Genomic DNA, 27,673 nt, shown 5'->3' with positions numbered 1-27,673 from the left:
TTCATCATTCTGCAGTAGTCAATATGTCCATGTGCAAACATATTTTATTGGATTTAGAGCATGGGTTTATTCACAAAGCGAAAGAAGCACGTCATATAAGAATATAAAGCAAACATGAGAATATTATCTGTTTCTTTTGTGAAAAAAAACCAAAGCAACCAGATCATCTCGTATCATAAAATAAAATAAGTCAGTTATCGAAATCTTTTAACCGTTTCAAAAATGAATTCAGATATCCCCTCTTTAAAACACAAACACAAGTTGGATGTTTATAACGACAGATATGTATACAAATCTCCCATATAGGAAAGAATAGTATTACTAAGGGGCGTTTAACGACTGTGACTGTTTACGACAAAGAAAACGTGTGCTACTCATACTACTGCTCCTCTAAATGACTATGCAACTAATTCATGCGAAAATATAAATTATCACAAACAAAATTACTTGTTGAAATAAACATCCATCGTCGTAAATGGGTCTCTTGTGAATAATTGTCTAATTGCCAATCGTACCCTGTCTTCTCTTTGAATTAATTATAAGAGCTAATTGCTTTTAAATTATTGTATAGTATATTATTGATTACATGTTATACAAGTGTGGACACAGACTTGTATTGTCTAATGGGTATATTTTCTTAATGACTTGTATAAGGATTGAATCTACAAGGTGTCCGAAATAGAAAACTGTGTTGAGTTATAAGTTTGGCGAATGCAATAGTAAAATAGATACTTCCAGAAGTCACAAATCATTAACAACGAATGTCAACTCTCAGAAGCACCACTGGTTACAATTTATATGTACATCGGGGATATCGTAAGCTGGCGTATTAACTTACTTTATTTTACACTTGGTCAATACTGGTACTGGTGGACTGCTTGTCCATTAGAGTACTATCTGCATAGTAATCAGTACTTAGATACTCAAATGGTTTATGACTCACTCATGTTATAAAATACATCAAATACCATAACTAGAAACTTAATCTTGATCTATATCCATTTTTTTAATACAATTGTTGTGTTGTTGATACATTCGTGTGTCAGACACACAGTTCGATCATCTATTATAAGCTGTTTATGTGTGTTATCCTAAATCTATTTTAGTGATTCGTTGTTATTCTGTTGCTATTAAACATGTAAACATGTTCTATAATACTATTTATTTATTTTATTTCTCTGTCTTGGGAGTTTGTGCATTTATTTGTACTGTATTCGCGTCGTGTTAGGTTGTAATTTTAGTAGCATATTTCACATTGCCATAAAGCGCGAGGATTAGCTAGTCACAAAACCAGGTTCAATTCACCATTTGTTTTTCTTAAAATATCCTGTACCAAGTTAGGAAGAAGGCAGATGTTATATTATAGTTCGCTTCTATGTATGTACCATTGTCGTTTGTTTTTTTAATTGCACTTCAGTGTTCTGTTGTTTCGTTGTTTTCCTCTAATTGTTGATGTGTTTCCCGCAGTTTTAATTTTTTAAACCCGGATCTGTTGTCTCTCAATCGAATTATGACTTTTGAACAGCGGTATACTACTGTTGCCTTTATTTATCCTAGAAGATGACAACTTAAAACATCAACTGGATAAGGTTGTAACTTTCTCAAGCAAACTTGTTGGCTAAACGGGGGGGGGGGGGGGGGTGCCGGTGTCATGTGACTTCTTCGGTATCATATGTAATTGGCTTTCAAAGTTTAGTTTTCAGCATGCCTTATGATGTTAGATATAGATAAAGGCAACAGTAGTATACCGCTGTTCAAAATTGATCAATCGATAGAGAAAAAACAAATCCGGGTTACAAACTAAAACTGAGGTAAACGTATCAAATATAAGAGAACTACGACACAACAGAGACACAACACCGAAATGTAACACACACAAAAACGAACTATAATGTAACAATGGCCATTGTCCTGACTTGGTACAGGGCATTTTATGAAAAAATGGTGGGTTGAACCTGGTTTCGTGGCATGCCAAACCTCCCCCTTTAATGGCAGTGTTAATTATAACATTAAAATGACAACATTACACGACAGGGTTACAATAAATAAACAGATAAATGCGAGAAAATATAGGACAAACGAATAATAGCCATCATAAGGTAACAGGTTAAAAAACATTTTTAAACGCTAGACGCGCGCTACGTCCACACAAAACTATGCTCAGATGTAAAAAGTTTGAAAGGCATAACAACTACAAAGTTGAAGATCGCCGAGCACCAAAAGTTCCAAAAAGTTGTGAGGCCAGGGTTATCCGCCTGGGACAAAAACATCATTATTATCAAGAATAATACATAGTTTTGCAAACAGTAAATTTTATAAAATGACTATATACCGGTAATAGATATACAAGATTAAACTGAAGTGGTGACTAGCTATAGAATAAAAACGAATACATTACAAAATCACAGCCTTTCCTAACCGACCAAACATAACGTGTTATAATCATTGAAATCAATAATACTTTCTAGAATGTAAAATATTATGTGAAACAATAGCCCCAACACCTTAATATCATTTGTGTGTGTCGCATTCACGTCATCGGGTGAAGTACTTTGATAATGTACATGTTGATACTCAGTATGTTTAATGTCCCTGTGTGGCCTCCTGTTTTCTGTATTTATCGAAAATTGAAGCTACTACTATAGTAATACAGGAAATTCTTTTTCGAATATCGATTGAAAGTCAATTCAGTTGTTAATTTTATGAATTCGTTTAATAGGAAATGCTACTAAAAAATAATTGCTTTTTAAACTTTTGTCGACATTAATTTATATTAATCATCTTTGTTGATTCATTTCCCTTGTTACAATTGCTAATACGGAATAGTAAAATGTATTTGAATTTGTCGCAATTAATCAATATATTTCACCATTTTAGAATAATTACACTATTATGATGTAAATTATTTATTATTTTTTTGATCATTTTTCATAGAGCAATTTAAATGTTTTCCTATTTGTACTAAAGAGTTTCAATGCGAAAAATAAACTGTTTCAGATTGAGGTGAAAAAGTTTAGGATACATGTAGATAAAACTGCATGTGGACACATTCCACATTTCCAATTTTATTTATTTTATAACATATATAAGATATTGGTTATTAATACTGATCTTTGAGGTATTATAATTATTTTGATGAAAATAAAATGTCCAAATACGGTTTATATTGTATACCTTATTTATTACCACTGGATCGATGCCACTGCTGGTGGAATTTTTATACCCCGAGCTCGAGGGTATCACCAGCCTAGTAGTCAGCACTTTTGTGTTGACATGAACTATAATTGATATGGTCATACTTATAAATTAACTGTTTCATAACTTTGAATTTTAAAAATACAAAGGCTTTTCTACATCAAGAAAAGATAACACTAGCTGCAAAGCATTTAGGAATTTTTGGTCCTCAATGCACTTTAACTGCGTACTTTATTTATCCTATTTGAGTCTTTTGTGTCTGGTTCAAATAAAAAATGTCAATCCTGGTATCTATGATGAGTATATTTAAATCATAAAAAAATGTATTATTTGTACTTATCACATATTTTGTACTGATATGTACGATTTTGCATGGCCAATAATAGCCGGAAGTCAAGGTTGGTTATCAGCCCTCGGGGCCAATATCGATATCAGCCCTCGAAATCCATATCGAGTCCCCGAGTTCAACTTCCGGTAACTTGTCAATCAAGTTGTCATTCGAAGCAGCTAGACGATCAGAAGAGGTTTCTCACAGATCAAATGAAGATGCTAGTAAATTCAAACAAAAAATGAAAAATGAGAGCACAATGAAAAGAAATTTAGAAAGTTACGAATCTGCTGTAGTAGAAAAAATGTAAAAATCAACAGTGGAAATCACAAAAGTTCTGGTAAAATTTTGACGTCATAAAGAATTTAGAAAATATATGACGCCACAATGGAAAAGTGATTATTGTATGACATCGAAAGTTAAAGCGGAACATATTCACGGGTGTCATTCCGTTTAACGAGAAAAATGATCGTGAAAGAATATCTAACGGTGGTCAAGTATTGCAAGACGATCATGAAAGCTCTGGTACTGGATCGTGAAAGATATTTAACCGAGAAGACATATGAAAGGTCATTAAATAATCTAATTTAATTAATAACACAGACAAATTTACAACAAAATGAAACTGTCTGTCAAAATGGTTCAACATTATGATCAGTATGTGAGAAAATCCAGTTTTAAAAGTATATAGTTTTTACAAAACAACAAAAGGCAGATTGCTTCTCGACATTTCAATGACATAAAAATGTAAACAAACATGATTTTTTTCACACAAATTCGAATAAAATAAACTACTTTTATCCGAATAAGAGCATTCTATTTGAATGAATAATATGGTTCTCATAGTTATTTTGTATAAACATAATCTGAAACTTGGTAAAAAAAAGAAATATTTACACAAAATCGATTTTTCTGATCGTGAAAGATCACGTACCGCTTTTTTGAAGATCGTGAAAAGGATCGTGAAAGATCTGAAGATACGAAGACGTTCAAATTATTCTTCAATTATATGATAATTAACATTTGTTTTAATTATTGAGGAAAACTAGATAGGCTAAGATCCTCAGTGAATTGAAGCATTTTATGTATATTGCTATTATCCTGTAAGTTACACCCGGCACTTGAAACTTTTGTTCAAACATAGACCTCGAAGAGGAGCCAAAAATGAACTGATACTCATAGAGACAATCCATATTATCGCTTGCTCAAGATATAAGCGGGATAACAGGAGATTTTATTTGTACAAGTTCAAATAATACAAACAAATTATTATTTGTGCATTTGTGAACATGTTATTTGTATAATAGTTGGCTGATTGTAGGATGAAGGTTTTTATTGTCATGTGAAGTACTCACTTATCACCTATATTTGGTGTACGGGATGTTTGTAGAGATCTGTATTGCATGGTTTATCTGACCTTGACCTCTTTTTTTATAAACCATTGACAATCTTAAGCGTATTTGACACTTCTAGTAAAATCCTTAATATTACAGACGTTGAACAAATATACTATCATAAGTAAAGCAGACGAGACATTTCAGCATTTGCGCTCTGGTATTCTTTAGTCTGTAGTATATAGTTATCTCATTGAAAATCAATTCATATCTGCTACGTTGTATATAAAGACAAATAGAACTCAAGAAAGTACTGTTGCACAAAATGTTGGTTATCGTTCAATCTCAAATTGTTCATGAAAGATGCTGTTTTTGCTGAAAGTTTTTGGTTGATGGTTAATATTTTGGTTTAAACGTTGCAAATACCCATATTATTGGCTAAATAGTGGCGGTCTGCCTGAATTGTACTAGACCGACTCTTTTAGCTGAATTTGTCACACTGATTTAGACACATTTTTAGTTGTTGTTTTTTTAACTTTCGATGTAAAGTTTTGAATTTAAAAAAATAATAGCTTTAATGTTCATTCTTATCAAAATACTTACAGGTTTCAACCAGTTGCAGGTTTATAAAATGGTAAAAGAAATATTGATTTCTGATTACTAATATTAAGGCTGGTCACGCATTATCTTTCACGATCAAAATAATGCCTTTCCTGATCTTTCACGATCAAGTTTGATGAAAATTCAACAAAATTCAAGGTTTTCGTAAACAAATTAACGCTTTTAAAGGAAGAACATAATTTTATTTTACTGTACTATCAGATACACCAAAGATTAAATTTCAGATATATCATGATATATTGAAATATGACCATTATAGGTACAAATAGCGTGTTTTTTCTAATTATTTCCATAGACATGCATTGCGCCTTTTGTGTTTTTTCGTAAAGTACTGCATATTTTCTTCATCTTATTTCACAGTTATGTTGAGGAAGTTAAACCATTTTGACAGACATATTTTTTTGTTCGTATTTGTTCCGCGTTTTGAAAATTAAGCGATTTATTCACAGATTCTGACCTAGAATTTACATTAAAATTCTTTCACGATCCGGTACCAGAACTTTCACGATCGTCTCGCAATACTTGACCACCGTTAGATATTCTTTCACGATCATTTCTCTCGTTAAACCGAATGACACCCGTGATATTTCCAAACCATAGTACCGATATGCTGTATTCTTCCTCGGCATTAATTGGAAATGTAACACTTTAAGTCGTTTAATATTTATAATTCTGAGAATTAATATATTTATTGTTAATTATGTGTTAAACTTTTCACAAAACTTTGTTTACTCACTGTGATACATTTTTTAAATTTTGTTCGTTAAATGTTTTTTTAAATTTCTGTTGTAAAATCAAACATAACTTGGTATATGCTATCTTTTTTCTCTTGCTTGAAAATATGTGATAAATAGATTATTACATGTCATTTTCCATATGGTCCGGGGTATCAGCCCATGACCCATATCAAGCACCTCGAGCTAATGCCCTCTGGCTTGATATGGGAGTCTAGGGCTGATACCAAGGCCAATATGGAAAATGCCATGTAATAATCTATAAATAATTTGTCTTGAATATGATAATTGTTAAAATATTATCCACTGGAAATGTAACTTGTTTTCTTTAATATTTCATAAATAGTATTATCGCTTTTTTGGTGAATTATTTTTTTCTACAAAAAATCAGAGACAAATGACGTACCAAATAATAAAATTCAGAAGAGACAATAGTATTAGTGTATTTTCTTTGCACAAATCTTTTAAACATAATGCTATCTATATATGTTTAATATTCTGTTTAAAAGTGGCAATTTCCCGAGCAGAGTTATCGGTCCTTGCTCTCTCTCTCTCTCAGAGAACATGGACCGATAATTCTGCATGGGAGATTGAAAAAGTGGAGGGAGAGAGATGAGTCAATATACACCAGAAAACTTTTAAACTCAAACGTGCATTGTACTCAGAATATCTCTATCATAAAGAAAACTGAACAATTCATTTTTAATCAAGTCAAATCTTTCAGCTAATTTTCAGACTTTTTCACAGCAGTAATGATTTTTATTCGAAAAAAAGTAGCTTTATTTTTCTGAAAATGCGGTGCATGGAGGGAAGATTTGTATTCTGTCATAACGTTTGATCATTGGTGGTCGACATCTTAATTACTAAGAACAAAAAATCTTCATTGAAAGCTGTGTAGGTGTAATACCACCAAATCATGGTACGTCACATCCGGTTGCATACGAAAGTAGGCCTAAAAAAATATTCCCTTGAATTTGACAGTTGTAGAAAATTAACCCTGCATTTCAATGCACTTAAATTTTTCTGAATCGTAAATATGTATGTTGGGTGTCTGAAAGCATCATTCTTTTTTTATTTGATGGTCTTATAAAATATTTTGGAACGTTAAGGTTACATAGTTACCAAAGCAGGTAACCAGTAAATAACAGTGTAAAAATTGGGTTGTCTACCCTCGGCGGTGGTTACTTTCTTATATGCAATGAAATGTAGTGTGAAATTTTCACTGTATCACTGGAAAGGATTGAACTTTACACATGCAAAGTATTTCTTTGGTTGAAATAAAGGTAAATACTGTACGATTTTTTTAAAAGTGCCAATTTAACAAAGACTAATAGGGAAAAATCAATGGTGGTATTACACCTATTTAGGGAAACTAAATGTGCACTCGTGACCCTATTGTACTTTCATTTTTAAAAGTTATTAATAAACCAGTTCATACATTGTAAACATGGACTATTCGGAATGGATTTAGACACAGAAAGTACGTTTGAGGTAAAATTGCATTGAAATGGGGGTTTACGGGTGTTTTCTTAGTCAAATGGGTGGACAGACGAAGCTGTATTTAGATTAGTGTGTTAAATTTTAAATTACCCTTACAGTTTTTGTTTTGTTTATACAACATGTGAATTTTTTATTTCAGTGTTAACCATGTTCTGAAGAGCATTCTGTTGAAAAATCTTATATGTGAATTGGTCTGCAGATGACACTTCAGCATTAAAGTATGTATCAACTATCATCATGTTTTTTTGTTTTTTTTTTGGCCGCAAAAGTTTACAATTTGCCATTGTGCCGTCTACATTTTGCACAGACAATAACTCATCTAAACACTTATTTGTCCTGGATTTATACACATCAGAATCCAGTCTCACATACTTAAACTTTATAATTCTTACCAATTATTTTTTGTACCAGCATTCCAAGGGACATAACCCTTTTTAAAAACATTTTGAGGTATTTTTTTTATTACTCTTTCTCCCCATTTTCTAATGTAAAATACAAGAAAGTGGACTTTTTGTGTAAATCTATTAGAAATATACTGTTATGAGTAAATAAAAAGACTTTGATACCAGTAGCAAAAAATTATTGACTGAAAGGGAACCGTTATTTCTCACACTAGGGGAACAGACCAAAAACTCAAGTTACACATAAGGGCTTATAGAAACTTCCGTGTAGACTGTTAACATTTATAGAGACAGTTCTTTCAACTAAAACACTTTAATTATTGATTTAACATTACATTTATTTCATTTTTGTGGGAAAATAATCACATTTGTTTAATTTTTTAGACAAAAGATATCAAGTTTTGATGAAAAAGGAAGGAAGGAGGAAAAATGGACCAAAACAGACCAAAACAGACCTTCAAATGAACTCTAAAAGGTGCAATAAAACTGTTTATCATCTTAAAGTTGTCTTTTGTATTCTATTTAATTGTTTGAATGCATATATCATGAGTTTATGATCAGATATTAGTCAACACTGCATTTTATAATGATACACTGAAATTAGGATTTTTCGAAGAAATTGGACTGAAATTGCCGTAGGATATGGCCTTACGTTATAGTGATTTTCTCTGAAACTATAGTTCTGACTGAGACAAAACTTGACAGTTATGCTTGAAATAACTTGCAATTGGAGGGGAAAAAATTGCATTAAGTTTATTTGACATTTAGGTGTTCAAAAAAACATGATGATAGTTGATACATACTTTAATGCTGAAGTGTCATCTGCAGACCAATTCACATATAAGATTTTTCAACAGAATGCTCTTCAGAACATGGTTAACACTGAAATAAAAAATTCACATGTTGTATAAACAAAACAAAAACTGTAAGGGTAATTTAAAATTTAACACACTAATCTAAATACAGCTTCGTCTGTCCACCCATTTGACTAAGAAAACACCCGTAAACCCCCATTTCAATGCAATTTTACCTCAAACGTACTTTCTGTGTCTAAATCCATTCCGAATAGTCCATGTTTACAATGTATGAACTGGTTTATTAATAACTTTTAAAAATGAAAGTACAATAGGGTCACGAGTGCACATTTAGTTTCCCTAAATAGGTGTAATACCACCATTGATTTTTCCCTATTAGTCTTTGTTAAATTGGCACTTTTAAAAAAATCGTACAGTATTTACCTTTATTTCAACCAAAGAAATACTTTGCATGTGTAAAGTTCAATCCTTTCCAGTGATACAGTGAAAATTTCACACTACATTTCATTGCATATAAGAAAGTAACCACCGCCGAGGGTAGACAACCCAATTTTTACACTGTTATTTACTGGTTACCTGCTTTGGTAACTATGTAACCTTAACGTTCCAAAATATTTTATAAGACCATCAAATAAAAAAAGAATGATGCTTTCAGACACCCAACATACATATTTACGATTCAGAAAAATTTAAGTGCATTGAAATGCAGGGTTAATTTTCTACAACTGTCAAATTCAAGGGAATATTTTTTTAGGCCTACTTTCGTATGCAACCTTTTGTAGAGTGGATTTTGAAATTGCAACCAACGCTGAATTCTATAAAGTTTTTATTGTTGCGTTATTCAAGTCGGTCATTATACCTATTATCCAAGAAAATGTTTTAGAAACTAGATAGAAATTATTAATTAACTGTTAAAGTTCATCAGTTTTGTTAATAAAAGTAGATCAGATGTTAAATAATTAAATTCCCATTATTTCATATTGAATGGCCGTAGAATATCATTTATCACGGAAAAATAATTATGTATATTCGTTTCTTTTAATTTAAAGTCTAAAAGCAAAACAGCTGATCATTATACACGAAGCTTTAAGAAGTAACAAGGGATTAACAAATGTTAAAGACATTTGTTAACAGCATTGAAGTTTGTTTTTACCAATCTGATTTTCGGGGATTATGAATAAAACAGGTAGACATACAAATAAAAACTAACTAAAAACAAAATGCAAACAAAATAAATAAACCGAAACAACTTCAAAAGCATGCCAGCGTCATGTCAATTACCATATTACTATTTGCTTTTCAGTTGTTAGACAATTGTCTTTATTTATTATGAAGTCGTCTACCGCAAACACACACATTTTCCCTCAATATCAGCTGAACATTTTTTTAATTAAAATCATGGAAGGAATATCTATAGTTTTCTATGTTGTGTTTTGTAGACTTTGTCTTTATGTCGTTTTGGCTTTTTTCATTGTGATGTCAGTATATCTTTGATCAATGAGTTTGTATACTTTGTCCGTTTCTCTTTTTTAAAGCTGATAAAACTAAATTCATGTCGGGCATTTTACCAATTATATCAGTAACTATATATAGAAATACATACGTATTATTAAACAACTGTTTCAGTTTATCATGTTTGATACATGATTCAGGCTTATAAATTTGGTTAAGTAAAGTAAAAACAAACTTCAATGCTGTTAACAAATGTCTTTAACATTTGTTAATCCCTTGTTACTTCTTAAAGCTTCGTGTATAATGATCAGCTGTTTTGCTTTTAGACTTTAAATTAAAAGAAACGAATATACATAATTATTTTTCCGTGATAAATGATATTCTACGGCCATTCAATATGAAATAATGGGAATTTAATTATTTAACATCTGATCTACTTTTATTAACAAAACTGATGAACTTTAACAGTTAATTAATAATTTCTATCTAGTTTCTAAAACATTTTCTTGGATAATAGGTATAATGACCGACTTGAATAACGCAACAATAAAAACTTTATAGAATTCAGCGTTGGTTGCAATTTCAAAATCCACTCTACAAAAGGAAATGCCTGTCACTAGTTAGGTATATTGCAGTTGTGTTCCAAATGTTTGTTGTGTTTGGGTTTTGATGTTGTCATTGGATAAGGGACTTTAAGATGAGAAAGTTCTTGCAGATCGTATTCTTTTTTTTTATTATTTTACTTTGTGCAATAACTTCTCCTACACGAATTTCTTATGTAATGCCATTATGATACTTCTTTTGTTTGTTTTTACTTATTATAAGGTTTTCTTTGTGAAAGTTCTTGCTTCTTCTGTTGTTTAATGTATTGTTTTAACTTTAATCGTTTTATCTATTGGTTATCTTAATACAACATCGTGTGTAACATTCAGTTTGATTGGATTGTCATGACATAAATACACAATTGGAAGTACCTGTCCTCATTTTCAGCTGTAAATCTGAAATTTGAAATGAAATGGAAATGTGTGTGCGGTCATAAGGATTTTTAGTATACAAATACGATGTTTCTTTTCAGACAAATTATTTTTCATAATAACAAAACGATCAGGTGATTTTAAACTGAACACATTTACGTAATTTTAGAATGGATAACATGTTCGTTGTCATTGTATTTATTTTGTTTGTCTTGAACATGAACAGTGCAGGTAAGAACAAATTTTGGTTATATTACCCCTGTTTTTATATCTTCGGAAACAGACAGTTTGACAATATTTTGCGAATGATTACTTTAACAAATGTATTGATTCTTAATTTTTAAATGATAGTTCAAAACTGTATGTTTTTGTGTTTGTTACCTTATATTTAAATGATTCAGGTTTGATAATTGTATATTTTAAAAACAAGTAGTTTTAAAAAATAAATTAATTAAGAAACAAAAACTAACCAAAGAGAATCAAACTTTTATGTATTAAGTTCAGACTTCTACTTCCAATATGTGCATTTCTTCGTCCATGTGTAAATACTATGTTCCCATTTTAAAAATCAGACAATTTGAGTCATTTGGTCTGTCATTCAGAAGGAATGATGTTAGGACACAAGTCAGTATCCTTGATTTAGATTGTTGACAAACAAACCAAACAGACTATATATATATATATGTATATAACTTTTGGGACTTTCTGATTACATTTTTGTGCTTCATATAAAACTTTTTTTTATTTAAATATATGAAATAAAAAGCCAAATGTAGAGCAGGGTCTGCTAACCCTACTGGATCATTTGAGACCACCCCCCGTTTCTGGCAGGGTTCGTTTTGCTCTGTCTTTAGTTTTTTATGTTCCTCTGATATCTTTCGCCTTTCTCTTGTTTCAATTATGTATACCGATATAATGTGGAGTGTATCCCATCGCAGTGTTCTCAATAATAGAATAACCCATAACATCTTTAATGCTAAATGATTTTCAGGACAGGTTGCTGCCTCTGAATTGGTAATTCAAAGGAAATTTTGCAGGTTTTGATACATATTATTCTAGATAGAGATAGACTGTATACAGCAATGTTCAGCTAGTAAGATCTACAAATTAGTAAAACATGATCGAAATGGTCAATTGGCCAAAGAATGAGTTGTTGCCTTGTGTCATAGTTAATCACACTTGGCTACAATCATCGTTAGGGTACCTAGTTTAAAACAAATGTCTGATGACCTCTCCTGTCAACCAAGATGCCCAACATGACCTACAAATAGAATGTAGGTAGAAAAAGTTTTGTCTATTATTTTGAAAACCATTTTAAAGACAGAAAATCTGACAGGATCAAACATGTTGAGAATGTTGAGCTCTACCAATTGTTCATACATTTCAAAACTGTCAGATGACTTTTTATATAAGCTTTATTGCCCTTAAATGACACATTTTACCATTTTGTTTTCATTTTTGCCTAGAAGCTACTATCTTGAAAACTATAATAGATACAAACTGACAAAGAAACTTTTAGAGGATAATCAAGACAACTTCTTCATATGAGTCAACATGGTCGAAATCGTCAATCGACTCCTTATTAGAGTTATTGCCCTTTGATGTTGATCTTTTCAAATTGTTTTGCTCATTTGCCTTATCTCTTAAAAAACTATATTAGACGGATAGAAATTTAGCTAGGTGAAATTGATCAGCATAGCAAAGTCTACAACGGAGACCATATGGAAGGAAATGGTCAGACGATTCCTTTTTAGAGTAATTGCCCTTTAATGACGATTTTCATTTTTTTTCGTTTTGTCATGATACAAATTGATAATAGATCAAGATACACTTTGAATCACAAAAATCAGCAGCAAATCAAGACCTACTAACAAGTCAAATGTTGTCAATATAGTTAAGTAGACTGTGACTCTTTATAGGAGTGCTTTTCCTTAAATGAGGATTGTTTTTACACCGTTTTGTGGTTTGAGCAAACCTTAAAGAAAATAGAGAAAACTTAACAGAATAAATGATCAGCAATGCAAAATCAACAATGATCAACAAAACAGATTTTTGTCACGAATTGTATTCTTGTCTACAATCTTGTAGAGTTTCCTTTATTGAATATTCACATTTGCCAAGGTGAGCGACACAGCTGGCTCTTTAGAGCTTCTTGTTTGATTCACTTTGAAAATGGATACTGATTCCCATTAAACCGTTATGTCATACATGAGTGTATCTTCTATGTAATTTCACAGTATGTACTCTTTTCAATTTTTTAAAAGGTAAATATTGTGAAATTATTTAATTAAGGGAAACAAAGTATACAACAATAAAAAAAAGTATCCTTTAAATCCACAATACAACATTTCATTACCACTATGGTTAATATTCATATGAACAAGCTAAGGCTGTAACTACAATCTCGTCCCATTTCAACTGAATATGGCATACTGTGGATTCATTTATTTTCGTGGGTGCCAATTTTCGTGGATTGAGGAAAAATTACAAGTTCGTGCATATTTAATTACGTGGTCTTGCCGAACTATGCATACAAGCCTATGGAAAATTTGGTATTCGCTGAACATTTAATTTCGTGGTTCACCTGTTCCCTAGAAATTCACGAAAATTGGTATCCAACAAATAATAATGAATCCACAATAACAAGTTAGACTTATCACCGGGTTAGTACTAACATGAGCAACACGACCGGTACCACTTGTGGAGCAGGATCTGCTTAACCTTCCGGAGCACCCGGGATCACTGCTAGATTTGATTGGGTTCGTACGTGTGTTGCTAAGTCTTTTGTTTTCTATAAAGTGCATTGTGTATTAGTATTTGTCTGTTTGTCTTTTTTTAGCCATGTCATTGTCAATTTATTTTCGACTTAACTTTCACCTCATAATTTAATTAACACTACTATTTAATAAAAGCAACTGTAGTATACCGCTGTTCGAAATACATAAATCGATAGAGAAAAAAACAAATCCAGGTTACAAACTAAAACTGAGGGAAACATCAAATATAAGAGGAGAACAACGACACAACAGAAACACTAAAATGGAACACACACAGAAACGAACTATAATATAACAATGGCCATGTTCCTGACTTGGCACAGGACATTTTAAGAACAAATGGTGGGTTGAACCTGGTTTTAACAATAACATGAATAAGTTAATATCATTTTGTTCTTATACATTAATTACGAAAATATTGATGAAAAACGTATGAATGCATTTTTTTCTCCATGAAACACAGGAAATGAAAATGACAAAACGTCTTGTAAATAAGTTCTAAAAGTTGGTTTTTTTTACAGATTGTGGATTGTTGTATAAATGTTATAACTTCGACACCCAATATTGGTCTACAAGTATTCAGGATAATGCTAATACTAACCCTTGGTGTGAAAATCACTGTAAAGCTGATGATATAGATAATACATATTCGGGTACAGTTGTAAGTTATTTATTAGATATTACACAAGTTTGAGCTTCGAGGAAATTTCAAAACGGAAAGTTCCTTATGAAATGGCACAATCAAAAGCTAAAACACATCAAACTTATAAATAACAACTTAATATAGACAACACTTTCCATTGAAGACCCATATGATCAAAACCAGCTTTTTCTGCGAGATTTCAGTGTGTTACATTAACACAATGTTAACTTATTTGCGATCATTAAACTGTTCCCTAACCAAAGCACCCACTACAAGAGGAAGTTCGACTGGTATCATCTGGAACAGGAATATCAAACACAAACCTGTTGCATAACGACTATTTTTTTAATCTATATCAGGCTTACACCATTAGACATCGTCAAAACCCTGCAGGAGTGGAAAAACCCTATCGGACCATAAGAGATTAGAAATTTACTATCCAATAAAAACTAATCGAAGGGAGATTTAAGTACGCACTTCCATCGTAGTAACTTTGAATGTAAGCCAGATATTTGAAATCCCTTGGCTACATTCTTGTTACCTGTTACCTAATCTATACGTTCAAATCTGTCAGGCGGACCATCATGTGCATGTGCAATTTGCTTAAGGCACGGGTCATAATCACATCTGAACTCCGTCACAAGGGATTGGCACTTCTGAAGTCAAACTTTGACCAAAAGAATGTATCTACAAGTAATTCCCGGCTATAGTAAGAAAACCAGGACTGATTCCCACAGAAAGGTTTTGAATGCAGAGAAACTGTGCACCTTAAAATAAGCATTTCTATCAAATGAAAATACGAGTTCTAAAAATCAAGGCTGAAAGAAGGCATAGGGACATCAATTCAGTCAAGGACCCGTATACTGTACGTTCTAGTATATAATTGGTCAAAACAACAATGTTATATCTGCGTTAGCAAATTCTTTTGTGTTTCCCTGGCCGGAATTCCAACTCATGCTACTGAGATATCGTGGCATCAAATCGCGTTATACTGTGCCTGACGCTAGACCACTCGAACACATAGGCTCTACAATAATAAGGCTTTCGGTGGCCAGGTGTTATACATGATATATGAGGCATGAAGATGGAATTGTTACAGATCAGCTGAATTATCTTTTGTAAAGGATCCTACAAATTAATGTTTGGGTCGTTAGCATTTGTTTTCAAAAAGTCCGTTTGTATGTATGTTGGCGTTTGTTTTTGAAGCTGTGCAGTGTCTGTGTTGTTCTGGTGATTTCCTCTTAAAGTTGATATGTTTCCCTCGGTTGAAGTTTGTGACCCGGATTTTTTTCAGTTAAACTGATTTATGACATTGAACAGTGGTATACTACTGTTGCTTTTTATTTATTTATTGTTACAGTAACAATTGTGGTATTGCATCGATACTTGAAACTTAAAGACTTCGTATGAGAAATGACAACCAAGGTTTGAAAAAAATGTCGTAAACATGTACGCAGCTCAAGTAAAACTTATCGACAAACCTCATAGGTATAAACAAAGCAACTTATTTAGTTTGAAATTAAATTTTGAATAGCAACCAATATTTAGATATATATGGTAACCGTACGCTGTGCTATTCTATTTCAGTCAGATCTTTGTTATTGTCGAGCAACAACGACACCACATTCGAACCATCAAAGATCAGAAAATACATGCACTAGTTATTGTCCAGGTAACTCATCAGAAATATGTGGACGTTCTTCCGACCGGGCTACAGTTTCTAAAATAGGTAATTATTTGTTAATGTACACCAGAGTTATAGTCCATCAGCTGGTAAGGTAAAATTTCAGTTCTTTGTTACAACCTAGGGTACCGCAATTTTTTTGTATAAATCTAAAGAGTAATGTTTGAAGAATATTTTAGGAGGTGTTAGACTTTAAAAAAAAGTGTCCAAAAGGGGTAAAAAGGGGTCTTATTTAAGAGTATATCAAAAAATTTGTTTAACACATATATTTAGAAAAAAGAAAAAATAACAAAGTATTCGGTACTATTTCTCTTATTAAATTGAACAATTCATATCTCATTAATACGGAGGCTAATTTTTATTTAATTTTTAAATCGTATAGGACCAAGAAAAACAAAGGGTGAGATAATATCCCAAATTCATGATTTTGAATGAAACAAAGCGTACATACTAGTTTTCTTGATAAAAACGGTATATTTTTTACATTGAAACATATAGCATCAAGTAACTAAAGGCAGTTGAAAAAAAATGGAATCAATGACAAACACAAACATAAGCAATGTACATCACAGTCATTTAAAAACACACATAGTCCTAAAAAAATAAAATAACTGTTAGGGTTTCAAGATCTATATTAAAGTTCTTTTAACAACAGAATCACCACATTTTAAGGTCATGTAGAAAGTCAATCCATAGAATCATCTTCATTTCGTCAACGCCATCTACCGAATTATCATCACCATCATCTTCATCATCTTCGTCGTCATCGTCAGCCATATCAACGATTTAATTATTCTTGTTGATACAAGCATTAGTACATTTGCAGCCATCTGTACAGGCTAAACCTTGTCGAACACATGAACATCTTTTGGTGGCACAACCAGCTTTACATGAACAGCTTATCAGTATCAATAAAGCATCTAACGCTGGCGGTTGGTCTAGCCAATTGATGCTGATCAAATCGTTCTTTTTTAACAAAACAAACATGGTTGTTTGGCGATGGAACAGTGTTGTATTGAAGAGCATCTTTCCAAATCTTTGCCTGAAAGTTGGCTCGTTTGATGTGCTTTAACATTGCATCTTTCGTTGGGGGCAGTTGATGACAATGAATGTTTTTTGCATTGCAAAAAATTCTGAATCTTAATTCATTGATGTTATTATTCTCGTAGCCATATATACATGATATAGCACACACAAAACTCTCGAGTGTTTTTGACAGTTCTGCGCCTACCTCTTCAATAGTTTCACCAAGACGGGATAGACCTTCTGAAAACTCCACAGAACGTCTCAAAACGCCGAATGCTTTGATTTTTCCTTTACCAGACAAAGCACTAACTGAATCACAACCAGTAAAGGCGTGACATCCTGGCAGTGCTCTACAAACACTCTCCCCAAATTTTGTGCACATTGATTGCACATTTAATAATCTGCATTTGAAAGACGTACCTGTCAGAAGAATAATATTTGAACTGATGCAAATCTGAAAATAGCAGGCCAATACTTCCACATCAGTGTCAGGAGATTGTATTACAATGGAATCGTAACCTTTGTCAGCTGCGTGTTTTGCATGAAGAAACATTTTTGTGTCGGCTTCTTCCTGTTTGCCTAGAAGCTCAGTGCATTTTACACTTGTCACTATTTCATTTTCAACAGAAATTTTGTGGCACATACTTCCATGTGATACAAATAAATCAATTCCTTCAAGTGTAAATATATAGGATTGTTTACTCCATTCCGACACAAAGAATTCAACAAGAGCAACTTTGTTTCTACTGACAAAAATTTCTTCCATTGCCGAGGACACGATTGTGATGGTCTCGAAATTATTGTAATGATTTGCCCTCCCAAGGACCTGCGATCCCGTTCTAATTTTTTTTGGATATTGTTGGATATTGATCAGTGACAAAATCAATGCAGGGAGCTCTTTTTGAAACTGAAAGGATGGTTTTAAAAACAACATTTGCCAAATCAGAAAAAGTACTTGAAATCCTAGTAAAGGATTGAATAACTGCCGTACCATCAAATATCCACATCCTTTCCTCAGGAATGGCTTGCATTTGTTCAACGCCCTTTTCTAAAAGACCAACCAGGACAGATTTATTTGTCTTTACAGGTGTATCATCAACGTTTGCAAGAAATCATTGAAGAGGAACTAATTCAAACTGGAGTACCTCTCGCATATCCAACTGTCTTGTCTGGACTATGACAAGCAGGCTACCAAAAAGATTTTTATCTGCTTTCTTATCAGCCATTAACTGTTAACCTTTTATTTCCTTTGTTGAAAATGTAAGCAATGATTGTCTTTTGATTGGTTTGAAGATATTGGTTGACTTTTGAATAAGCCGTTCATTAATGACATTTTATGATGCCGACTTTCCCTTTTCATACGCGTTTGGAAGGTTGCACCTTAATTCCGAAGAAGCAACAGTTCCCGAGGACAAGCCAGATAACTGCTCAGATGATGTTTCAAATGGATTTATCGACCTTTGCAGTGTCTGAACCAAGTTTAATAGTCTGTTTTCTTCTCGCATCATTTGAGTTGTCCAAGTTTTCTTTGTGCGGATGTTTCAGGGTTAATAATTACTGCCAAATCTCGACATGTTGATGATATTGAAGCTCTTTCATGTGCATTTAACAACCAACATTAAACAAAACTTTTACTTAAACTGAAACCAACAATGCCAACTCTTGTTTTTGTATCTCTGTTCAATGTTTGCTCGATTGTTAGGTCAACTGGAGATCTCGAAAATCCATGAGAGCTTCTCTGAACACAAAAAAAACCAGATGAAAGATATTCATGCGCATCAGGATGAATATTTTGCATATTTTGCATATGAAGCAAATAGACTGACATGTATCGGGAATAGTTTTGACGGTCATATGCAATACACTGAATTCAAACAAAGTAACAAAATCATTTGACAATATGTACACAGTTTATAAAACAAGACTAAATTCATTGAACAGTGAAGCAATATAACCAAGTAAGAAGGAAGAAAAATGAAAAAAACACTATCAAATGAGGAACAATGTATACATTACGAAAAGCAAATAAATAGTAACCAGATGGTCTGTCAAATCGACATAATTTTGTGCCAAAGAAAGTAAAAAGTCTTAACAAATTTCCCAACTGACTATTTGACCTTCGTTCAAAGCAATGTTTGTCGATTGAATGACTTAACAATCTTAACTCAATCACGACACTATAGCTAAACACAAAATGTAAACAAGCACACCGTTATTGAGTTCGAGAGTACACCCTTTAAGGTGGCACGGTAGTATTTCCTGGCCCATAGGGATAATGATAGCCTTTTTAGAATTTTCACCACTTTCTAACACTGCAAAAAATTCTACATTCACAGTTAACTGAAGTACTTTTATTTTACTATTTAGAAATGAATTTGAATATGTATCATGACCGTTTACTTTTTTTGCTATATTTAAATACCTAAGGCCACTAGTGTTTTTAGGTCTTTTATGGTGTAGTGAATACAAAATTAAAAAAAATTCTCAAAAATTCATTTTCATCTGTATGTAAAATTATTTCATATTTTTCTACACCTGATTCATCCCTCAGTTTGGGAAAGTATGTTCAGTTGATACTGTATTTTTTGTCCAATCACACTGTTTAGATACATTAACCTAAGTAGGGTACACAAAAGAGCAACCTAAATTCTGGAATGCAAATACTACCGTGCCACCTTAAGAACGCAAAAAAATATCTTTAATTTGTCATTTTTTTCCTAAATATTTTGTTACACATTTACTTTATAAAATAATTTGTCTCACAAAAACAACATAATCGACAATTTAATGTTTGTTTTCAGTTGCAAATTGATAAGCTTAAAGTGCTTATGTGTGCACTCAGGTATGAATATATTGTCGACTGAATCGAAGACGGTAATGTGATGATTTCCGGTATTTCACGAGTATTTGCACGTACATATGTTTTATTGAATAATTCATATTTAAGACGATATATAAATACTGCAAATAGTTTAAACATTGCATACTGGTCAAATTTAAAGTTTAATTCACAAAAACGGATAATAGTATTGCGAATTTCTTAATGAAATGAGAAAATATTCCTCAATCTTAACCCAAAAAATCGAATTGTTTGTTATGTAAATAAACATTTTTTTTAAACAAAAATTCTTCAGAGTTACATTAAATATGATAGTTTTATATCTGTTTTAGTTGTTTAAACTTACACTCTAATTTTTTTTAATCGCTTTATAATAAAAAAAAAATATTTAAAATTACTTAGTCGTGATAGCTTAATGAGGGGACCATTGAAAGGGACGTTTTTAAACCTCTTTTGGACACTTTTTGTTTAGTCTAACACCTTGTTATTTTATCAATAAGATAATGAAGTTAAATTCTATCCAAAACAATCGTGGTACCCTGGGGTGTAACACAAACTCCTTAACTAGAGCGCTTTTGAACACTAGCTGATGGACAATAAGTTTATACTGTATATACGGAAATTATTAAGAGGTTTATACTATTGCAATAGAATTCAATTGGATGGGTATCCGAATAATAAGAACTTGCAATAGTCATTCTCATATTTTGGTCTGTCATGTCGAAATCGCAATTATAATGAAAGGAAATAATAATCATATCTAAGTTAAGCAACACATAATTATTTAAAGTGAAACAAAACTATACTAACAATAATCAACGATGGTATTCTGCATGTGTCAAAGAAAAAAGAAACAAAGATTAAGTGCACTATTATTTAGATACAATTGTATATTAAAACATCCAGATTTATTTCTGCAATTTTCGAATTGTTTATCATCTTAAGGTTTGTGAATCAAAATACATTATGTTAAACTTTTTTACTCAGTATAAGAGGTTAGTCATATGCGAATCTGTCTAAGAATGATGCTGATACTGAATTTTTCGATTTCCTACTTTTTTTATATCTGGATTTTTGCATCGAAAAACGGGAAGAACAGCTACTAATTAGGAATATATAGCTGTAACGGAAAGGATAGATGCTTCAGAATTTTAATTTTATATATGTATGCTGTGTTTGTTGACTGTTGTTTGTCTTTTAGTCATTTCTAGTTGTTGCCTTCATTTGTCAGTTTGATTTCGACTTTGGTATATTTTGGCCCTATTTTATATCTAATACATTATGTTTCATGTTTATGTATGCATTAAAAATTTTTACAAACTGGCTATGACATTTTTGACATCGAAATCGTAAAAATTCAGGTGCAATTGCAGTTGGATAAAGTAGTCGGTTAAACGCAACTAAGAATGGTTTTATCATGTTGTGTAATGCCATAATGCCATATTTCTATATTCAATCCAGCTTCTATGTTTACATGAATATTCATTGATATGCTCGTAATTAAAAATTAATGTTGAAATTTACAGTGCTAAGATTTTTCTACCTCACGAATTATCTTAACAGAAATTGATTACAATTTGGGGAATTTTGCTTCCTGCTGCTCTTCAATGCCGTACTTAATTTAGCCTTTTTTAATTGTTATTTTATTTGCTGGTGAAAAATGTTAAGCCTGGTATCTACATGTGTGAGTTTATTGTAATTACTGTTCAATCTAATTTTTCAGTATAATTTATGAACTTTTACAACAAAAAAAGACATTTAAATCATTAACACACGTTTGAATATCAACACATTGTAGATATATCGTATAGAATGATGTCAATTATTCCATTTTATACAGATCGGACACCTGAGCCAGTGACTACTAAAATTACGCAAATGACTACTGCAACGTCACTAGCTACAGAAGAAATGCCTACTACAACCTCCACGGAAATGACAACCACTGACACATCTCCAGAAAAAGCAACGACGGAATCTTTCAGAACATCTTCTGAAAATCTTCCATATTCAATTTCAACTGTAACGAGTCAGACTTCAACATATACAAACACAGATGTAGCTCTTTCAACAACGGACAGTAAGTCTATGTAGCTATTTGAAACACAATGTAAATATAAAAAAATGAACTCCAAGTTTAATTCAAAAAGTCAATACAAAATTGAACGTTGCCATGAACTATGTCCACAATGGAACGTTTGGACAATAACTATTGCAGATGGGATATGGCGTAATATTTGCTGCGTGGCATTCTTGACCTTAAAATATATTTCAAAGAAACTTATTCTTGTCTCTATCTGCATCAAATTAGATGCAACTCACAACATGTATTCTGAGGATTTATTGCATGTGCGGCAGATAGGAAACACAAGTGGACATAACAAATTGATAAACAATCTAACTAATGTCAAGGGGATATGATAATGCCAAAATAGATGATAAGATTGCTGATGCATTTTTAATTGATCGTGCTGAATTTACAACAAAACCAATCGAAGGAAAAAATAAATATTCTGTAATTTTTAATGAACCAATATATTTGCTGACCATAGACATGATATACTTTGGTCACAAATCACCATAAGAGCTACGGTTCCACAGCTACTATTACATGTATTATTGATGTTGTATTTGGAGGGGGGTGGGTTTGATGTTGATTAATCTGTATACTGTTTCTTTTGAACTAGTTTCTACTTGCGTTTGTTTTTGTGTTTTTTTGTAAATTGATATTCGAATGTCTCCTGGGTATTTTCGACCTCTTTATCTTTTACTTTTTATTAACTTGTCAGCTAGAATTATTTAAGATGTTATCTTCTGAATAATTTCGGAACTAAAACGTAGCACTCAGAGATGAATATGCCTATAGGTCTTTAGGTTTTTTTTTTTTTTAAATGTTTTACATTTGTCATTTCGGTGCTTTTTATAGCCGACGGTAATTCTTGTATCATGTTTGAAACGGAACGATGACCTATAGCTGTTAATTTCTGTGTCATTTTAGTCTCTTCGAAAGAGTTTTCTCATTGGCAATCATACCACATATTCTGTCTTATATCTTTTGTTTTATTTCAGGAGTCAATCACAAGAAAATGTTGTGCGAATGTCCAAAAAGCTTAGTTAATACAAAATGGCATTTTCTTGATGAAATGGATATTACAGACTCAGAAGCAACAGAAATAATCCTCCAACATTTTTATCAGAATATATTACCAGAAATGACTGTGGACAAAAAAGCAGTAACAAAAGAGGTTCGAAAGAGGACCTCAGCAGTTAACAAAACACAACCTGCACAATTTATTGGATGGGGATGTATTGTATTTCTCATTCTCCCTGTGGTTATTCTGGTCTCTATAGACTTGCTTAATTGTTGCATTTACTTCCATAGAAGACGCTCTCGTCGCAACAAACGCAAACGAATTAACTCAATGTAAGACAAAAAACATCGTAAAGAAGGCACAAAGCCTATGAACAATATGAATTCGGCCGAAAAACATGGTCAGTTGATGTAGCAATAATTACCAACCTGATGAGAAAAACCTGGATCATATAGATATATTGCTTACTAGAATGACTTTCAGATACATATGCACTTTACTTTTCGACATTTGTGAAAGAAAATATTAAAAACAGTACTCAAATAAAAATTGATATATATAGTCTTAAAAATACAGGATGATAATGGCTCAGCCGTATGCAATGCATACATTGAGAAAATCTACAATTTTGTAACGTGTCTTGTATTTCCTTTCGTAGAACGAATACACATAACTTAAACAAGTGCAAAAGCATTTGCTACTGTACCTTCAAAAACTTACAGTTCACTAAAATAAATGTCCAAATAACTAAAATGATAAAAAAAAAAAACAAAAAAAAACATGCAGTTTTAACTGCATTAGAATTTTGAAGGATTGTAACTATATTTATTCATCTACAAAAACAAACAAATTTTCAGAAAAAAATGTGAATCACTGATAACCATTCACAATTAAATTGATATATGATAAATTAAAACAAATTAGTGCCCCACGAATAAAAATGAACCCAAAGTAAACTGTAATTCCCTGGTAACAAGTATTACCTGTTCATCAGAGTCTTTATGCCTGATTAAAGGTTTCTTATGAAGGACAAGTATATTGATCAGAGCTGGTGCTACATTACTGAAGGTAACACACTGAAAGTAAAAATAACATAATTATTGCCTGTTCGTCAGTATCTTCAGCATTAAATAACTTAACAATTGGTTTTATTTGGTATAACTAGGAAATGTGTTGGAGCTTGAGCACTGATATCTTTAAAGGCTTAATTTCTTTATATAAATAAGGCCGTTAGTTTTCTCGTTTGAATTGTTTTACATTTTCATATCGGGGCCTTTTATAGCTGACTATGCGCTATGGGCTTTGCTCATTGTTGAAGGCCATACGGTTACCTATAGTTGTTAATGTCTGAGTCATTTCGGTCTCTTGTGGACAGTTGTTTCATTGGCACTCATACCACATCTTCTTTTTAATATAAACACTGAAAAAAAAGATATAGTTTGAATAGTACACTGTACTGCCTAACATCTTTTGAAAGAATATTACATGATATAAGTTAAAGGATGTATGTGTGTATTCTTCTTAAAACCTATGTCTCTCAACTTGAGCTATGGTTTTCTTTAAGAATAGCCAACGTTGTAGACTAGAACATAATTCATGACAGGAACATATTGTCCATGATTTTTAACAAGAACCTGTTGTACATGATTTATGAAAAGAACCTGTTGTACATGATTTATGAAAGGACCCTGTTGTACATGATAAATGACAAAAATACATAGTCAATAAAGAAAACAATGTTCATGATAAAGAAAAAGAACACATTGTTCATGGTTTATGACAGGAACTTATTGTACAAGATTTATGAAGAAAAACACATAGTCAATAAAGAACAAAATGTTCATGATTTAGGACAAAACCCATTGTCCAAGATCAATGAATGAACAAAATGTCCGCAATGAATGATAAGAACAAATTGTGTATAATTTTAACAATACCACAATGTCAATTATATATGACAAGAACACACTTTCAATGATTGATGAGAAGAACACACTTTCCACGATGTACGTAATTTTGCTAAGAACAATTTGTTGATAATCTAAGAAAATACCATCACACCATGATTTATGACAAGAACACACTTTCCATGATGTATGGTCTATAATTGAAGACTACCACAGTACCCATCATTTATGACAAGAATACACTGTCAATGGTTTGTGACAAAACAAGTTGTCCAAGATTTATGACAAGAATACATTGTTCATTTTCATGATTAAACACACCGTGCATGATTTATGATAAGATAATAAGAACACATTGTCTGTTATTGAACCAAAGAACACATTGTCCTTAATTAATGACAAGAAAATATTGTCCATTGTTTATGACAAGAACACATTGTCTATGATTTAAGACCATTACATAATGTTTATGATTTATACCAAGAACACACTTTCCATGATTTGTTACAAGAACATATTGTCATGATTTATGACAAGAACACATTTTACATAATTAATGACAAAAACACACTGCTCATGATTTGTTACAAGAACACATTGTCCATGATTTGTGACGTAAACACACTGTCTATGATTTTTGACAAAACCAAACTGCCCATGACACATTGGCCATAACTAACCTGAATAATATATTAACAAAAGTTGAAAATACAAGATTTGACGACATGACATCTGGAACGACAATAAAAAAAAATTTCTTAGCCCTATTTCTTGCAATGGAGCAGGTCAGAAGTAATTCACTCTTAGCACACTAATTGTACACGAATGAATTTATTTAAGACATCATTAATTATTCATTTTGATAAAAAAAAAAAACAAAAAAAAAACAATATATATACTGTTTCAAGCGTTGAGACGCACGATTTGACTTTAACGTTTTTTCATGCTAATCAAATAGAAAAAAAATTGTACTTTATGCCATTATGAACACAACATCAGTTCTCTTATCGGATTTGTTATAACATGAACAACACGACGGGTGACACATGTGGAGCAGGATCTGCTTACCCTTTCGGAGCAACTGAAATAACCCCTAGTTTTATGTGGGGTTCGTGTTGCTTATTCTTTAGTTTTCTATGTTGTCCTCTATTATTTGTCTGTTTGTCTTTTTCATTTTAGTCATGGCGTTGCCAGTTTATTTTCGATTTATGAGTTTGACTGTCCCTCTGGTATCTTTTGTCCCTCTTTTATCATGTTCATGTTGGAGTTTTTTATACTCCGCACACTGCATAATCGTCCATGTCAATCTCGAGTTTGGGTCAATACCAATTTTATATTGTCGAAATTCTCATCTGGTGCAGAAAAATTAGTATCTTTAATAGTATTTATACTAAAAACTGACAATTTCTCGAAATAACATGTCTCTAGGAGCATGATATCAACATTTGTCCAAATGCCCAAATTTATAAAATATAGTTTATTAGAATACATTTGTTAAATACTAATTCTCTTCCTATGGAAGGGGAAATAAATCCAACTCCAAAGAAGCACTGGCCAATTGAATAAATGAGTTAATAGTTATCAAAAGTACCAGGATTATAATTTTATACGCCAGACGCGCGTTTCGTCTACATAAGACTCATCAGTGACGCTCAGATTAAAATAGTTAAAAAAGCCAATTAAATACAAAGTTGAAGATCATTGAGGACCCAAAATTCCAAAAAGTTGTGCCAAATACGGCTAAGGTCATCTACTCCTGGGGTAAGAAAATCCTTATTTTTTTCGAAAAATTCAAAGTTTTGTAAACAGAAAATTTATAAAAATGACCATATAATTGATGTTCATGTCAACACCGAAGTGTTAAAACATTAGTAAGTTGTACAGTTGCATAGAATGAATGTCTAACAATGTCAAGGACTAGGCATAGCTATAGGAAGATGTGGTATGAGTGCCAATGATGTCAAGGACTAGGCATAGCTATAGGAAGATGTGGTATGAGTGCCAATGAGACAACTCTCCACCATAGCTATAGGAAGATGTGGTATGAGTGCCAATGAGACAACTCTCCATCATAACTATAGGAAGATTTGGTATGAGTGCCAATGATGTCAAGGACTAGGCATAGCTATAGGAAGATGTGGTATGAGTGCCAATGAGACAACTCTCCACCATAGCTATAGGAAGATGTGGTATGAGTGCCAATGAGACAACTCTCCACCATAGCTATAGGAAGATGTGGTATGAGTGCCAATGAGACAACTCTCCACCATAGCTATAGGAAGATGTGGTATGAGTGCCAATGAGACAACTCTCCATCATAGATATAGGAAGATGTGGTATGAGTGCCAATG

The 27,673-nt window shown here is 32.2% G+C and overlaps 3 long non-coding RNA genes across 4 annotated transcripts; 2 read left to right on the top strand and 1 right to left on the bottom strand.

Moving 5' to 3' along the window:
• The first annotated feature begins 7,260 nt into the window (after positions 1-7,260).
• Positions 7,261-8,569, top strand: LOC143052469 (uncharacterized). Its single transcript, XR_012971127.1, has 3 exons — positions 7,261-7,495; positions 7,852-7,930; positions 8,498-8,569. It is a non-coding gene; the product is annotated as an uncharacterized LOC143052469 (long non-coding RNA).
• Positions 8,570-8,916: 347 nt separating this feature from the next.
• Positions 8,917-9,630, bottom strand: LOC143052468 (uncharacterized). 2 transcript variants are annotated; one of them, XR_012971126.1, is made up of 2 exons: positions 9,144-9,630; positions 8,917-8,995 (listed from the first exon to the last, which is right to left on the bottom strand). It is a non-coding gene; the product is annotated as an uncharacterized LOC143052468 (long non-coding RNA). The 2 variants fall into 2 exon arrangements; XR_012971125.1 differs by having other exon boundaries at positions 9,352-9,630.
• A 5,031-nt stretch (positions 9,631-14,661) lies between these two features.
• LOC143052467 (uncharacterized) lies at positions 14,662-23,974 on the top strand. Its single transcript, XR_012971124.1, has 4 exons — positions 14,662-14,792; positions 16,362-16,503; positions 22,164-22,403; positions 23,393-23,974. It is a non-coding gene; the product is annotated as an uncharacterized LOC143052467 (long non-coding RNA).
• The last annotated feature ends 3,699 nt before the right edge of the window (positions 23,975-27,673 follow it).

Source organism: Mytilus galloprovincialis, chromosome 11 (genome assembly GCF_965363235.1).
Source record: "Mytilus galloprovincialis chromosome 11, xbMytGall1.hap1.1, whole genome shotgun sequence".
In the NCBI taxonomy this organism is placed as follows: Eukaryota; Metazoa; Mollusca; class Bivalvia; order Mytilida; family Mytilidae; genus Mytilus; species Mytilus galloprovincialis.
This window is presented reverse-complemented; position numbering and strand designations above follow the sequence as displayed.